The sequence below is a fragment of the Syngnathus leptorhynchus genome, chromosome 20 (genome assembly GCF_054491065.1).
Source record: "Syngnathus leptorhynchus isolate UIUO chromosome 20, UIUO_Slep, whole genome shotgun sequence".
Classification (NCBI taxonomy): Eukaryota; Metazoa; Chordata; class Actinopteri; order Syngnathiformes; family Syngnathidae; genus Syngnathus; species Syngnathus leptorhynchus.
The window spans coordinates 4,559,943-4,577,900 of NC_141214.1; the positions used below are offsets into that span (position 1 = coordinate 4,559,943).

At 43.1% G+C, this 17,958-nt stretch overlaps 1 protein-coding gene across 3 annotated transcripts in view; it reads left to right on the forward strand.

The window, feature by feature from the left end:
• Positions 1 to 17,958, forward strand: part of LOC147041006 (tissue alpha-L-fucosidase-like) — a 56,535-nt gene that overhangs the window by 37,102 nt on the left and 1,475 nt on the right. The window contains exon 9 of one of the 3 annotated variants that reach the window (XM_085900680.1): positions 17,413 to 17,796. The exons of the other annotated variants lie outside the window; for them this stretch is intronic. The gene's annotated coding sequence lies outside the window, so the exon portion shown is untranslated. Of the gene's footprint in view, positions 1 to 17,412; positions 17,797 to 17,958 lie in introns of those variants that run through there. 3 annotated transcript variants of the gene reach the window in all.

Sequence of the window (17,958 nt, forward strand, 5' to 3'; positions counted from 1 at the left end):
TGCTCCAAGGAGGAAAGTGGGGGGGGGTGAAAATGTTGAGCAGACTCTCTAACCTGCCTGTAGGAGCTACATGGTTTTAAAAAAATGAACATATCAGCAATAGAATAGAATACCCGAAAAGGCCTCATGTTTTATTCGAGATGATGTCAAGAATTTACTCTCCACTGCAGAAATGCAGTCAGTACCAAGACTTTAAAAAATGGTTAAAAAAATGGAGTGGATGGAGCTGGATCGTTGCTTACTATAGGTTAAAAATGTCCTTTGTATCTTAAAAAGAAAAAAAAACCATTCAATTGTAGAGTACTTTTTTACATAAAGGTACAAGCTTCAGCCTTCAACCCAAGGAAACAAAAAAAAAAAAACAAATCCGCAAAACCTCGAAGCCATTTTTTGTTGTGCCACACCGTCACTTTTAACTTGCAAAGGTTTAAAAAAAAAAAAAAAAAAAAACAAGCCAGGGAGTAAATCCTATTTTAGAGTCTGGATCCAGGTAGCAGCGTGACACTATTTCAAAAAAAGAGATATCAGGATCATTCAAGCAGCATGACTTTGTTGGCATTTATAAAAATGCTTCTGAACACACAGTGGGAACTGTAATCCAGTGAGCCAGATTTCCACTTAAGGTGACCTTGTCGCCACTTGGATGTATTTTTCCATATGAACTGAAATAATGGGCTAAAGCAAAAAAAAAAAAATGGCTTTCAAAAATTCTGAAGTGCAATTTATGTTTAACAGTAGGAAAATAATGTATAGAAATTGTATATTTATGAGTGAAAACTCAAATGCTACAATCAAACATTGTAAAATCGGTCATGGATGAGCGACTAATATCTATCTTTATGATGTACATTTCCGATGTAACGATCCAGAAGACAACAATCGTAAAGCTCGGAATGATGTGAGGCAGTAGCGATGCATACTCACGACATGAAAAGGGTTATTAATAACACCAGCAATGAAGGTCTATTGCCTCAGCAGCCGTAACTAGCAAAAAAAAAAAATCTTCCATAAAACGCTCCAAGTGATTTTCCTTCTTGTGTTGGGAAACAATACAAAGCGGCTGTGACATTTTTTTTTTAAAGCGACCGAACTCTGCCATGTGAAACGTTGGGGATATAGTCTGACACAAAATAAATAGTTTGAGAGACGGGAGAACGAGAAAAAGCAGGAAGCGGTAATACGGGCAAATATTTGAATAAATGCGTCCTCCCCGGATGAATAACTGACATTTTCAGGCCGTGTGTTTGTGTGAGATGCCTGGCGAGAAAAAAAGACCGACATACACACACGCTCTTAGGTCAATCCATCGGCGTACTCATCGTTTTTAATTGGCACCGATTCTTTGTTATAAAGGGCAAAGCTATCCGCCGCATAACATTCCACCGTTAACCTTCTGAACGTCTTAAGCAGGAGAGATGAGAAGATGAGAGCGCTCACATTGCATCATCCGGACAAATCTTTTTCGAATTAGATGAGTTTGTGACGTGGGATTTGCAGGTGCCAACAAGGCAGAACCAACGGGATCAAAACTAAGATTCCCCCGTTTCGTCACACAACATCCCAGCATGTTCCCTCAGGCAGATCGAGTGCCGTCGTCTCACTGGATGAGGTAGAAGTGTTTTTGGAGTGGCTACAGTTAGCATCGAGCTGTCCATTTGCATCGGGGCATAAGCTCGGCAATTAAAACAAATTAAAATGACAAGGTGCCCGCTCTGGAGAAAAAAACTGATTCGTTTCGAGCTCGGGAGAACCGCGGCTAATACTCATCGTTCATTAGCATACCGGGAATGAAGATCATCTCGGCGGAGGTCACGAGGCTTTTTAATAAAGTCGACGCTCTCCTCTCTAAACGCAAATCTCGTCCAGGCATCGACGGACTCGCAGCTCACCGAGCCGAACAAGAGTCCTCCGCTGTCTCTCGGGTCGGAGCAGATGGGCGCGCTACATAGTTTTGCGCATCCATCATTCACTACCCATTTAACCTGGCAGTGTATCAATGTGTGTGGGTGTCCAAGTGAAGTGCCAGAGGGGAAATAGGCTGTCAATCAGATATTTACCGCTACTCCGTCATAGGATTTCGAGCCAGTGTTGTTTCCGTTTGAATCATTTGCTGTCATTGGCGAGAGAGTTCTTGCTCAGGTAGAAGACAATAATGCCAGACGGGACTGGTAAAAAACAAGTCTGGTAGAGGTGTGACCTTTAACCTCCAGATCTGTTTCCGTATATTTTCTGACATGATCCCATGTCAGTCTTGACTTTTCTCTCCGACGTACCAGTCATTCATATTTTTGCACATCCACAAATGTAGATTCACTACTTGAACTCATCATCTTCATCTCCCCGGTTCAACCTCCCACTGATTTCTGTGAATATGAAATGCCCGAAGCAAGAAAGCTGAAACCATCTGTTTGTCTTGCCGTTCATCTTCAGCCTCTCCAGCTGTGCCTTTGGTCTTTCCTCTTGTTCCGCTCCTTCTCCTTCATTAACTCGCTAGTTCCGCGTCATGGAATGATTGTTAATCACGCTTCTGATAGCTCTTCTGAAGAGCATTTAAACCTGATTAGTTGATTTTCAAATAAAATAATTGAATCCAAATCTTATCCAGATGAAATTATACAACATGCACTCAGTGGTTGCTTCAACTTGACTCGCTTTCCAGCCGATCCGTACGTTCGACCCAGTATCCATCCAATTTAACCAGCTCCATTCATTAGCTAATTAAAACAAATGGCTCCTTAACCAAATCAATTCCAAGAGGACCGTTGCGTCACCAAAGCCCAGCGCGGCCGTTTCGCCACGGATCAAAGCCTTCTTGGAGCAGGAGGAAGACAAAGGTCAGATTTGACCCGGTGAAGGTGAGCTTCTCCAGGGGTCAGCATTGGCGGCGCTCTTCTTTTTGATGCCTTCGACTCTGGAGTGCTTCTTTTTGAATCTATCCAAACACGTAGCACACTCAGAATAGAGAAGTAGTAATAACGTATTCATTAAAAAGTAATGAACACGCTCTTATGACGGTATCACAGGCTTCTGTCAACAAACCGGCAACGATGCCGTTTCGGCCGATGAATTATTCTGTTTATAAAGATGCCTTTATTAAACCGTGGGAAGTGGCAATAAGCAAAACACGACGGGGCATGCATAACAATTCAAAACTTTTGAAAGCGGACGGCCAACAGTGGTTTTACGTGTCTCTGTATGTGAAAATACATACCTATGAATTAATCATAGGGAAAAATCAAAGACCGGAATATGAGCAAGGGCGGTAGAAGCTGCGAGAACGCCAAAAGTATTAGTTTCAGTCAAGTAGAGGAATATCATACTCAGTTCCTGCAAAACAATGACCAAGAGGTCTGTGTTGTCATCATCCAGACTGACCACTTGCCTGTCTTCCCTGTCTTCTGTATTGAAGCTTAGGAAGTATGGAGCCTTGTCAGAATACTGAAAAACTGAGTTGTGTGAAGTTCACACGATGGACACGGCTGTGACACAAACTCGTCTGACACCCCAACCAATCATCCAGTCACATTATCACCACTGGTGCTAAGACTCTGTTGATCTCTCACTATCTGTCGCACCCGTCTTTGTTTCTTCCACTTACTCAATTCCCCCATGTCAGCAGAGGTCTTGCGCTTGTGTAACAGATGGATGGCTGATAACAAAGATCTCGCTACGAGAGTTTGAGCCCTTTGCGGTCCGCCAGTGGGATCACGGTGAGAAGTGAAAAGTAAATTCCCAAAAGGCGTTAAAATGACTTTCTCTGCCACAGTCCCTGAAAAGATTTGAGACTTGCTTGCAACCTTGTTTTTTCTTTTACCTTAGTTATCACAGGGACCTTATCAGTTGTAACTTGATATGGTTCTTGATTAGAAAACAAGATGCTAATTCTCTTAAGTATGACGATTGGGAAACATTTCCAATCCGGCTCCCTCTGCTAGTTTATTTTTGGCCTCGGTTATCTTTGGTCTTTAAACTTTCAGATCTGAGTTCTTACTTCAGCGTGGAAATTTAGTTCATACATCCCCATTTGTCAGTTTTCCAGAAATAATTGCCAATGTTCTGTTTCGCCAAAAGTCATTTCGACTACATCTTTAAAGTCTAATACGTAACTACACTGGAGTTATAAATACAATGGAGAAACAAAAACATTAGACATGTACTATTTTTGCACTACCTTTGCCTGCAATGATGTAATTGAAAACAAAAAAATGGAATAGTAGCAACAAGATATGAGTTACCCAACTGAACAAGTCGACAGGAATGCACCCTGCACCATGTTTGCTGCACGGACCCGAGCATCAGCATATATTGCACATGCTCAATAAGTCTGAGAGCCTTCCAACGACTCTCATGTAGCTTTAAGTGGCAGGGGAGCAGTAACAGGCAGATTGGTCATAATTCCCTTGTCCAGTGGAGTCGGCGAGTGTGTGTGTTTGTGTGTGAGTATTTGCTCCTCTCAGCAGTGGCGAGCCCTGATTTGTAGCAGTAATATCGACAGGCAAGGCCTCGGAATGAGGTCTTTCCTTCAGGGAGCCTTCCTGCCCTTTTTGTGCCTCCGCATAAATGCTCCTACACAGAAAAACATGCAAACTAGGTTGGTGGACCAAACACCTTTTTGTGGTTCAGATGTATTCGTTTGTGTAATTCGGCACTGAGTTATTGTTTATGTCCTTAAAACTTCATTTGTTTGACTGATTATTTGATTCAAGACGCTAGCTAGCTGTGGTTCAACGATTCACTCCGAAGCTTCATTTAACTTTTGTATTATTTCTTTTTGGTGCTTTTCTCTTTCGTCGAATTCAATTTGCTGCTACCTCAAACTCCCATCTGATCACGACTTCAAGTGTGATATTACAACCCCAAAACGTACACCACGAGCATCCCGACGTACCTTTTCCCACTTGAATTTACACTTAAAGTGCAATTCTTGACACTTGAAGATCACTGGGAGACGTGAACAACGGAAAACAATCACTCGATAATTTCATTTTCATGCATTCACACTACCTGCTTGGAGTTTTAGAAACCATGTTACTTCATCATAAGTAAACTGTCCACTCCATCACGTCATTTTGTCACTATCCAGGAAAGCCTGCGGCACGTTTAAAGTGTGTCTGAGTACTCGTGCCTGTGTCCTGATTTGAATATGCATATGTGTGCAAATGATGGCTTGAGTGCATCCATCCACGCAGGATTATGGAAACAGTGGATTATTTTCTCTACGCCTTGAAGAAGCTCTTTTTAAATCCTTAAATGGGCAGTCAGGAAAGGGACAGCATCTTGAGGAAAAAAAAAAGGAAAAGACTTGGAGTAGAGGATTAACTGGTTACTTGTGAGTTATTATGTGTGTTTTGTATTTAAAGAAACAGCTAGACATTTTTAAGAGTTATCAATATCTATTTTGCATTGCTGAGGGAGATAGATGGTGAAAACTGAAATGAGAAATATTTGCAGAAATGAGCCGTGCCCGTGTGTTGCATTTCATTAGGGAACTGCAAAATAAATCCACACCCATCGGATTCGCATGCAAGCTACATCTCCATCTGTTAGATTTGCGCCTCATGTCAAAATGAACTTTTCTTCCTCGGAGGCACGTTGGTTTAAGCAGAGATTGGGCAAGACATGCGAGCAAATTCTCTTGTCATTTGACTCACGTTCTGAAATGCTGGAACTTGATTAGTTGAAAGTTTCAATGGAATATTTCTTGTGCCCCCCCCCCCCCCCGTCTACAGAAAAAAAGTCACCTTAATTATCATTATTTCACCAACATCATCCCTAAACTTCTTCTGCTCTTTTGAAACAATGAAAACTTTTAAAGGTCACCATCTGTCAGCTGGTTTTTCTTAAGTCTCATTGTCTTTGTTGCTAATGCGGGGTCACGGTGACAATTATGTCTGAAAACATGAAGGTGTTTTTGTGTGGATTTTAATCGTTTCCACACAGACCGTGGATAAATATAAAATAATTAGCTACATGTTCCGTTAACTTCAAGGTTGAGTCAGTATATGTTATTAAATACGCCAGGAAAATAAAGTATGCAGGCAAATGGCTTGGAGCAAAAGACTTCCAGTTTCATATTTCAAAGTCCATAGAATGGTGGTATTACTTCCAGGATATCTGAAATGTGTTTTTTTTCCAAGCCCTAAATAAAATATTCAGGTCCAAATCTGTTAACATACATCATGAATCAACATAAAGTTGGCATATTTAATCGGATGATTAAGGAGATAATCATTTATTTAAAAAAAAAAAAACATCAATTAAATATCCCTTTGCCAAGATCATAAGTATCTGGATGAGTAATAAAATAGCCATAAAGCCTTTTACTCTAATGTGCGACCCATAAAAACTGACCCTGGAACGGATTTTGCATCCCGGCGCAAAGTTTTTAATTAGTGAGAATCGCTGCTTTCAACATAATGGGAAGTTTTTGCGAAGGTGAATGTTACAGTAAGCCAACTGCTGACGACAGCATGAATCCCGTAACCGATATGCTCGGCAACATACAATAACCGCTAATAAATAAATCCTTGTTTGGTCGTAAGTATATTCCCCGGAGAAAACGGGATAAGGAGGCTTCCTCTGTTTGTCCCTGCGTGGACTGGGCGAGCGTTGATTAACATGCAGCGCTTTCCGTTGTGCTGACTCCTTCAGGGACAGCGCTCCCCCTTGCCCATTGCCTTTCAATACTTGGGGGGGGGGGGCAGCTAAAGGGTCCGGACTTGGTTAAATAGTGTTGAAAAAGTGTGAGATGGGCTAATGAGAGCTATGTGGGACTGCGGGCAAAAAGAACTTTAACTCATTTGCAGCAAACTGCGTGCACACAATGTGATGCGATGCACAAAGGAGGAAAAGATACGCTTTGCTTGACTCTAAAATCTAATATCATTCCGCCGTAGCGCCCTCTCTCTCGCTTTCTCTCTCGCCACGGTCTCTGCTCAGATGCTCTAAGTAGGCCACATCAATTTTTCATACTCTCTTTCACTCTGTGGCCGAAGCACCTGCTCGCCGGGGCCACATGTGTCACACTCGGAGCGGTGTGTGTCGATGTGCCAAAGCGACAAAGAAGCCCTCCCACATTTTCCATTGAGTGTCCTCACCACACGTTGACATCCATCTTCCTCACTTTTTTTTTTTTTCCCCTCCTGATTTTCTAAATTCAACTACACCCTCAGGTGCATTTGTCACAGTGAAATGATATCCATTACCTTAATGTCTGCGATATGGAATACCGAGAGGCAAAGATACATTCGTGCCGTGAAATGTGGCTCGATAATGACAAATTAAATGAGACGCCGTGAACCAGCTGATGTTAGACACACAAAAAAAAATCAAAAATAATAAACAGAATGTAAAAAAAAAAAACAGGTTAAATGAATACCTGCCCCCACCTTAAAGATGTTATTACATTGTGCGCCAGTGTCAAATAGTCTAAATCAAAGTGAATGGGACACATTTGGTTCCCTCTCATTTAAAATTATGCACATGGCTGACTTTTTAGTATGCGGTGCGCGCTGCATAATCAAGCGTAGCAATCAAACATAAACAGTAAAAAAAAACAACAACAGAATAGACACTTCATCTTGCTCACTTGAGAACTGAAATCTCAAACAGTTATGAGGTCATGTCTCGGGAAAGCATCTGTGACCAATATTGACTTGTTTACAGCGCTAATGCTATGTCAGTACCGTTAGCGCTAACTATTTACCACGACCCTCCACTTGCATAATCATAGGCCACTTGCACATTGCAAACCTTGACTGAGGCAATCAACATCATATGTTGCATTTGGCTCATAAATAATACATCAAGCGAGTACGTACTTTACTGTATGCATGAGGAGGGAGCGCCAACATCAACCGAGGAAAAGCCTCGAATTTCAAGGTCCTTTTAAAATATAGGTGCACCATTTAATTGCAGACAACCATGTTGATTAAATATTCTTTTTCAACATACAAAAGACCTATTAGGAATTCCAAGCAAACTCATTTTTTTTTTTTTTTTTAAAAGGTGTTTGTACTTAAATAAAGATGTGCGATGTGGTGTCTTTGGCGATGTAATCTATTTGTCAACCAGTCTGTGGGTTGAAGACAGGACCTGGTACACAGAGACAGACGGAGAAGAGGAGGAAGGGATAACACTTGGCAGCAGTGGCGCAAACAGAGAAGGATGAGGAGGGGCGCGGCGGAATACGGAAAAGAGACGCAAGAAAAAGCGATTGGTGATTAGACGGATGCTCGGTGTAAACACAAGGGCAGCAAAAAGATAAAAAGATGACGGCGAGGCCACGATGTAGTGACGGAAAATAGTGGCCGTGTTGAGATACTGTAGTGAAACGATCAAATAAAAACGGGCATGATAAGAGAGCCAGAGGGAAGGGGAAACAAAGTGAGCGATGAGATGAACGAGAATTATAAAGACATTGGCGTGAGAGATGAAGTAAGAGTAGATGACATTAAGAGGACTAACGAGTATGGAAGGAAAAGATAGAAATGCGAAAAGGCAGTAGGAATCAATTTTCCCGTGGGGGCCGCAGGATCTGGGTAGTGGAGTGCAAATGCTACATTATAAACACTCCCTAGCGCTGCGAGTGCAACACAAGTCATCAACGTGCCCTCGATGTGCAATGAAAAATATCCTCGTTGCTTCGTGTCCTAACATTTTCCACATGGATGGAAGAGCGGTTGAGTCACCGTATGACATGTAGAAGAAGAGAATGGAGGTCTTATCGGGGTGGGCGATTTCACACCACCATTAATTCTTTCACCGCTTTAGCGTTGGAAAAGGGAGCGAGCTTTGTCTTGATGCTGTCGTTATGCTCGCTTTAGCGGAAAATCAAATAACGGTGAAAGAATTCAAGATTCTGGATGGTCCATAGATTTTTTTTTTTTTGTGCATACCACAATGAAAACAAAAGTGTTATCGTTGGATCTTTAAAGTCACTCAAATTTGAAACATATCGACGGAGGGCCATTATGACTGTCAACGGCTGCACAACAAACTGATGAATAACTAGTTTTGAAATCAGAGACTAGGAAAAATATTTGAAAAAGTTGAATGCCAATAAAAATTCCTACAATTTTTCATTTTATTTTTTTATGAGTAAAAACAATTTGTCATTTTAGTATTGACACATGAAGCCGATGCATAATTTGTCTTTGCGGGCCACATCAAATGATTTAACGGGTCATATCTGGCCCCTGGACCTTATGTTTGACACCGTTGCCTTAGGTAATGACATTTTTGCTTGCAGCTTTTTAAATCCCACATCTTTAAATACACACTTTGGCCCCTTCACCTGCACTGTTTATGATGTATGTTGCTTCTTGGTATTATTTATCACCATCCAAGCTCCTTGGAGTGCCTGCATCAAAGGCATCCTAATTGCATTGGTGATGGGTCCTATAAAGGGTTGCTATGGTGACTAGTGGAACCTTCCCCTGCTGGCTTTCCTTACTCAAGCTCCATTGCTTGCCATTTCCCTCTATTTCCCCTCTCTCATATGTCACATCACTTCCTCCCTTATATTTTCTAATTACAAGGCATTGATGAAAACCGGCAAAGGCCGTACAACAAATGAGTGATCTGATGCTGGGGAGAATATCTTGCCAATAAACACTTGACGTGCGATGGTGCATGCACATGCGTACGCCACTCCCATTAGCGGGGGAAAAAAAAAAACATCCTCGAAAGTGCTCCTGCTGGGTTGGCAAGAAGCGCAGCAAGCAGTGCCCGAACGGAAGACAAAGCACATCTGTCCGGCGTCAAAGACGGGGGAAGCTGCAGCTGTCCCCAAAGATGGCGACGCTCGCAAAACGTTTGTCGTCTTTATTGAACTCGGCCAAGCGACAGAGAAGGAGGTTTTGGAAGCTCTTCAAAGAGCAACTCGAGAGGCAGATTTCACCAACTGGCTTTCATCGCCGCTCGTAGTACCGGGAAGGGAAGAAAGAAGGCTGGCGCTAAAGCTAGTTACTAGAAGAACAGCTGCTTGGTCACAGGAAAAGTTGGGTTTCCCGAGAGAGATTTTTACTTGAGTATTTTCGGATTGCTTTCTGACCGTTCCGATCCACCACTTTCAGACATTTTTGATGCATTGAAAAAAAAATGTAGCAAGCATCTTCTTTTTAGTGTCGACATCTAGCTGTAGTCCCTTGAGATCATTTCCAACTAGTCCTCATCAAGCGTTTCAAGTTCAAGGTATTACCTGATGGCTTTGCTTGTTTAATTGCGTGAACGGCTCTGTCTGTGTTTGATTATATTCGTGCCGTTTTGTTTTGATAGCTTTATAAAATACCAAGGACGTTCTCATTAAATTTCAGGGTGGCGGTAACTTAGACCATTTTGTTCCTTTGCATCAAAAATAACGAATCCGTTAAAATGCTCTTGGGAAAAAGAAAAAAAAAACGCCTGCCTATCGCAGCTGGTGTAAAACTACACCTTGGACTTGTTGTCGGTCAATCTCAGGAAATTTTTAGCGACAGTTGACCTTGCCGTTCAAGCTGCTCAGCTGTAAACACAGCGGGGCAAAAACAAGCCCGTTTGAAAACAAATCCAATACAGCGCGGATTCCAGTAGCCGTCGGCTTGCGATGACTTCGACGAACGTGACTGACCGCACGAGTCGTGACTTGCGACGGAGTTTAAAGATGGCCGGAATGGATGGCGATAAAACACCATTGTTCCCTCGTTGGCAGCGGCAGTAAGAAGAGAAGAAAAGCCCCCCGTTTTGGGTGTTACATTCAATCATCCAAATGGCTGCGGATTAAGTGGTTGTTATCTGTGCCACCTGCTGTTTAAACTGTAAACAAGCCCAACTGTGTGCCAGTGTGTGCGTGGCGTGGCGTGCCGTGCCGTACGTGTGTGTGTCGATGTCATTGATCTGTAACAATGTTCAGCTGGGGGGGGCTGATACAAAGCCCAACGCCACACAAAGTCAGTTTATTACATACTACACCCGACACTCTATAGACACTTCATTAGGGACGCGTGCACATGTCAAAAGGCCACCGCGTGCAGGATGAGGTACGATGAATCCAAAATGCGTCTTTTTTGCTCAAAGTGCCTTGAGAGAAGTTCAGTGGTGAAAGCTTTTCTCTTAACCGCAGGAAGGTTCGTAATGTTTTGCTGCAGCAGAAGGGAATCTTAGGTCAAGCAGGGGGGAAAAGCTGCGTGCGTGACTTCAGAGAATTTTAATTGGGAAATATTACAACCTTCGACTGCAATATCGTTTAGGTTCAAGTTGTTTGGGCCTTCTATAGAAGTGTCATCATCCAGAATCTATATTGTTTGTCACCTGACAACGACCCCCTGTGACTCTCTGACTCTTTGAATCCAAATTATGATTTCTTTCAAATGACTTTAGAAGGCGATGAGCCATAGTGACACTGACATTTAACAAGACTAAAATATTACCCCGAAATGACCTCTTGGTATTTCTGCATCAGGCTCTTATTAAGGCCACTTTCATTAATTAGAGCTGAGTCTATTGTGAGTGGACAATTAGTCATCTTATTTACCACATTTCACAAATACTGACAGCCACTGACGTCCCAACAAATCCCCCTGCAACCTCAGGACTTTATTTTGATATCACCTCGACCTCATTTAAATAAGGAACGCTATTGAATTTTTCAAAAGGGGTGTGAGCCCCATGAATGCTAAACTGCATTTTGAGCTCATTGATATTCCATCATTTTACAAGGCACGGTTGCTCTCTGCGTGTTGCATTTTCTATAATACCAAACTTCAAAAAGAAGCGTTTCGGTTCTAATCTCCCCCCCCGCCCCCCCCCCCCCCTGCACTGCGGACCCGAGCAAAGACAGAGAAGCGAAGCCACGCCCACCTTTTTAACACTCGACTGCACACGCGTGCTCTTGGCCCCATGCGCTCTTTAGACTCACACAGTTGTTTACCATATAAACACACTTCTCCGATCACGCACCCCGACTGACCTTAGAGTGACTTACAATAATTGTCCCCCGCCTTTTTTTTTTTTTCACCTAACATCACACATGCAGGTCGTGCGAAGCCTTGGCGCAGTGGGGTGAATGTATCAAGCATATTAAGTCACGCCGCCCGAGAGCCGGGGAGCTTTGGCACATTGTGATTTTCACCACTACGCCGTCAAAAATTGAAAAGTCAATTCCAATTGGACCCCGATAATTAGAACTGACCTGGATTGCTGCTCTGAATATGGAATGAGTACAAAAAAAAAAAAGGTCAAGGTGGCGACAAAGGCAACATGGCCCACCAATAACGTGTTGGGTGGGCGAGTGTACATGTGACACACATACGGCGACTATTAGGGAATACGTATGGAATACTAAAGATGGTGCAATATTTGGTCTCACAGGCCAAGACGAAATTGAATAGAAAGAAATGACAATTTACTTTTTTTTTTTTTTGCTCCACTTCAATCATCTTTTCCCTCACCCCTACCTTTCTTCCGAAATACTCACTTTGTGTCTTCAACTCCATCCCTCTCTGGTGACCTCATCTCTCGAGCGCTTCGTCAGAGCTGACCTTTGACCCCCAAGATCCTCCACTCACTCAGCCATTTCCCCCACTCGACCCTCACCTTGGTCATTAAGGATGGACTAGCGGCAGAGACTCTGGGGTTGTACGTCCAAAAAAAAAAAAAAAGGCAAGTAACAGCAGAAATCAATTTTGTTTTGTTCGCGCGACCTAGTGAAAATCCAACGCACGAATTGTGACGACGCCTTTATTTTTACTCGGCGCTCTCAACCCCCTCGTCACTACTTGAGTAATCACAGCCCAGCAAAGCAAACACACAACATGGTAATCATTTCCCATTGTGTATGTCGCTTCACACACTTGACGAGAGATTTCTTAATACGCATCAACGGAACAACAACGTTGCCTGCGGGCAATTGCTCCATCAAAGCACGGCAAAAGGGAATTCGTGCTATTTCATTGAATTGCTTCGAAACATTTGCACATTAAATAGATATCACGCCATACAATATTCATATGGATTGTAAATACCGTAAATATGAGGGCAAGAAAATATTACTTGTAAGGTCGTGATCAATTCTTGTTCCCTCATTGGGTGTGGCGGTCACATACAACACAAAGGTCACGGTCCCCGCAGTATCATGTCGGGCCAGAGTTCGTCTAGCCCTCCCGAACATCTGCCCGGCGGGTCAGAACAGTGTGACAGCTGTGGAGTCCGACACCCCCCCCCCCCCCCCCTTCTTCCTTCACTTCTGAACACATCAGTTGCCGCCTCTGGCCATCTTCCAGATGCACCAAATTAAAACTAAACTGACCAACTGTAAATTACCGTATACAAATATCGGACCTGATACACTTAGGCATAAATGAGCTCATTCGCATTGGGAGTTGTCAAAAGATACAGTCGCGTTCTATGCCCTTAAAATACGAGTCGACACTTTTGAGACAAAGCCAAGATGGCAATTGTAAATTCTACTGCAGCCGGACAAGAGAAACACTCTAGTCCAAAACTCCGAACCGGTTGCTTGATAATCACGAGGCACTTAGAGACAAACAAACATTCTCAATTTAGAGCTGAGAATCGAAACCTGATTCTGGGAAATTAGAAAAAAAAAAAATACAAGGCTCACCATTAGACTGCAGGGTTAGGGTCAGTATCCTCCAATTTATGGCCATGTTTGAGTTCAAGATCCATTTAAGCAGCCAAATTGCCTTTTTTTTTTAAATCTTGCCATCCCTCCATTTCTTTGGGTATCAATATTGCAAACTCTCCGAGCTGCTACATCAGTGACGCCTAGCAACAATGGCTTCGGGACTCTCCTGCATTATTCACAGGGCCCAACAAGCGCCCGGGCGCTGCCATTATCTATTTAAATCTAAACGCCAGCATGTCCCACTGAAGTGTGTCCTCACTCTACCACCTGCTCCGTTGCGAGTTTTGGAAAACCTTGTGTCATTCAATGTAGATGAAGGTCTTAACGGTGACAGTGAAGGAGCTAGAAGACGGAGGACGCTGACAAGAGAATGAATTGGGGAGGTGGGAGGATAAAACAAAGGAAGAAACTAGCACGTCACGCCGGGAGACAATGACGGGCTGCCATGCTTGTGATGAAGCCTAGCATTTAAAATCATCCCCAGCCGCCCTCCCTCCCTCCATCCATCAAATGACAGCTTTTCATCGTGACTCATCGACAGAACTGCTCATCCCCTCCATTAGGTCGTCATCTCGTTCCCCTTTTTCTAACGGATGGGTTCGTCTTCCAGCTCGCCCCTGCCCACCAGCACCTTGATATATAATCGGGTGGTGCGGGCATGCAGGGAAAAATATTCAGTAAAAATATCCGACTAATTTAATGGAAAAGTCTTTCAGTGCTTTTTTATTTAACCACTAATAACCTGAGAGTGTTTTAAATCAAATCACCCATCGTTTTTGAAATGAATGACATTGTTGAGTGTGTGAGATGATATTACCAACCTTCTCGTATGACGTTGTATCTTTAGGGACGGGGAATGAAGAGGCCGGTGCATTGTGTGAGCTCGTTTGGAGAATTAGAAGGAGTGCAAGTAGAGGGTCCTGAATACATTTGAGGAATTGTAATTGAATATAAACCGAGCTGAGCTATGAAGTTTGGAGACTTGGGTCGATGATCGGAGAGTTCAAAACAAACAGGGTGAAGCAGCAGTTAGCTGTTGTGCCGCAGGCAGATTTGGCATGTTGAAAATCACTTTTTCTTAAATCCAGTTCTGGATTTCCACATACTGTGAATCTTCTTGGCATATAAACGCAATCATTGCAGTCGGATCATATTTGCATATTTGTGTGCAGACCGCTTAATTTCATGGAAATAATCGTCATGGGAAGGAAAAAAAAGTCTACAATGATTTACCCATGAAAATGCAAAGCAGTTATCCACACGCATGTCCTGGGCTACTTCAGCATGTCGCATGACTTTTTTTTTTTTAGCAAACACGCAGCATATTTTTCATACCGTATGGATTTTTGGGAAGCGCCGCATTGCTCCCCAGTGTAACCAATGCAATGTTTTCCTCCAGCTATATCTCAGCCCGGCACACCATGCATTTGCAGTCTCGCTTGATTCCAGCGCATAATGGTCGCTTGCGCGTTTCGCTCGTCAGGGTCAGCCGATAACGCAAATAAACGGGCGTGATAGGAAGCCAGCCAACAAACGGCGCATGCAGAAAGGACGCCTGCTCTGATGGCCAATTGACTTGGAGGCTCGGCGCTTGCTAGGATGGAAAGGGGGACAATTTCATGCCCAAGTGCATCAGAGAGGAGTACACTGGGAACACAAGCAAACTTTCTTTTTTTTCTTTTTTACGCCGGCTCAGATAGGTTACAGCAATTACCCTCGCCTCTTTAACCTTACTGCTCGCTTGGAAGCTCCGTTTCAAGTCCCCTACACAAAAACATCTTCCCGTGTCTTTTGTACACGCTTTTTAATTTCTCTTACCTCAGTAAGACGGGATTTGGTGGAGTGATGCAACGTCTAGAGCTCTTTGATGAAAGGATGTGAAAAAATTTTTTCCGGAAAAACATAAAAGGCTCAAGCTCTCGCATTTTTCAGGTATTGGTGTGAAATTGAATCTTTTCAAGATGTTTATTTTTTAATCAAAGTGTGAAAAGCATTGGCGATTGAAGTGAGTTGTGCATTTGGTTTAGTTAAGCTTAACAAAGTCTTGAAAAATGATTCCTTAATATACAAGTTGGAATGTTAAAAATTGATATTTGACAAGCCAAACATGGGGAGGTGGTGTGCTCACTTTGAGCCTGAGGCAATAAATAGCAAAGAAAAAAATATATTTTCCAAAACTTAATCATGAACACCTCAAATCATATCTGTCAACTCAAAAATCTTCCAAAGTGGTACCTTCACACCATATCTCGAAGCCCCCCCCCCCCCTCTCCTGTCGCCAAGATCACACTTCAGCCCGCGAGAGACAAAAACATCATCAACCGGCTTTTTGCGTTTGACAAAAGAAACTAACAGGATTTATGTGGCGCGTCTTTTAATTCAATTTAGTAATCATTTTTAATCCCTTAAGGGGGGGAATTCAATTTCCACTCTGCTGTATATATTTCCTTTCCACGCCATCGAGAGAAACAAACCACACACAATGCAGACATGTAGAGAGAAATGTCAGATTGATACTTGCTGGACCCTGAGATGAGTTTCCGGGGTTCCGTCCGTCCCTTTGCCGAAGGGTCACATATTCAAACAACATGACGTCATTCGCCAGCAATCCATCCAGCGTGAAAAATATCATTTGCGTGACTTACACCCAACGAGCCCTCTGTTTCGTCACACTGCCCTCTCACATCTGACAGCGAGAAAATTGCGGATGATTGAGGTGCTCTTCAATGGCAAACCAGATGGGGGGGGGTGGGGGGGGGTGTAGATGATTTGTCACCCATTACTATTACAAGTAATATTCAGGCTTGAAGGCACCATTTTCTACACTCTGCATAAAACATCAAAGTTCTTAATGGCTCCACCCACGCATGCATATGACTAACTGGGCCTTTCTAATTGCATGTGCGACAAATCAAATCAAGCACCATCTTTTTTTTTTTTTTTTTTTATGAAACAGCAATGGATGCAAATCTCAAAAACAAAATACTCATTTCAGATAATTAGTTGGAATAGTGCAAACAGTTAAAATCACATCAATTAAAAAAGATTGTAGAGCTTCCAAAGCATCCAGATTGCTCTATTTTCCGCTCACAGCCACTAGGGGGCAGATTTGCATGTTGTTGTTTTTTTGAGGGCCCTAATTGACAAGTTTAACACTGCAACAAAATGCTCAATTCTTCACTTTATATATTTCTGACATTAACTCTCACTATTCACGTGGAATTTCTAGTTGGTCTGACTTTTTTTTGTTTTTTTGTTTTTATCGTCAGGTTTAAAATATATTTTTGCTGACACCTGCTTTGGAACGACACATCTCATATGACAAAAAGCAGCCTTTTTACTGCACACTGAGGTCTGGAACACATTTGATGTTCCCTTCCAATTAAAAAGTGAGCCAATGAGCTCATTGAGAAAAATCAGCTGCAGGCAAAGTGTTCACCATTACCCAAACGTGCGCTAAAGATTGCGCTGGGACGCTTTTTAATAAGTGGACACATTTAGCTGCACGCGAGCAGGGAGATGAATACATGCACGCTGCATCTCACTCCCAACTCCCCCTGGAGGATAACCGAGGTGCTTCCATGTGATTGATTTTGAACCCTTTCCACAGTGCAATGCAGTGCAAATAATTGTCCTAGCTCCGCCTCCTGCCTCGGACTTTAAACACAGCCGCATAGAAGCGCCTCTCTTTCACGCTCTGCCAACATTTACGCACGGATGGAACGTGCGTGTTTAAGGTCATCTACAACTTCAGCTTTTTTTTTTTTTTATTCTCTTCTCCCCCCTAGCTGTCAAGTTGACACAGCTACAGGACACGCCACGGCAATAAACGCAGAGCCGCCACTCAGTTGGGATGCACCAAACAGCCCGTCGGCAAACAAATTTCATTTGACCATCTCTAGAGCTGTTTGGAAATGCTCGAGGAGCATCCAAATGAGCAACTTTCACCTCGGATTCTTCTTACCTTTGCGGCAGATGCTTGAGATGCTCAGCGGGGTGTCACAAAACGTCCGGCTCTTGGCGCGGCTCCCCCCCCGACCACCGTGTGGGCAAGGATTGAGACGCAGCAGCGAAAGGCAGCGGTGCTACATCCTCCCTCACACTCCCCCTCTTTCTCTCTCTCTCGCTTTCTCTCTCTTTCTCCATCAAACACACCCCTCCTCCCTCGCTCTTACCCTCCATATGTGGTTCATATAAAGTGCTCCCCAAAGACATGTTTGAGGCAACCCATTGGATGACTTGTTCATTCCATCTTTAACAAATATAATCTAAAAAAATTGTGGGGGGGGGGGGGACATGTACAGAGTGACCTGCAGCTTGCAGTGACTGTAACT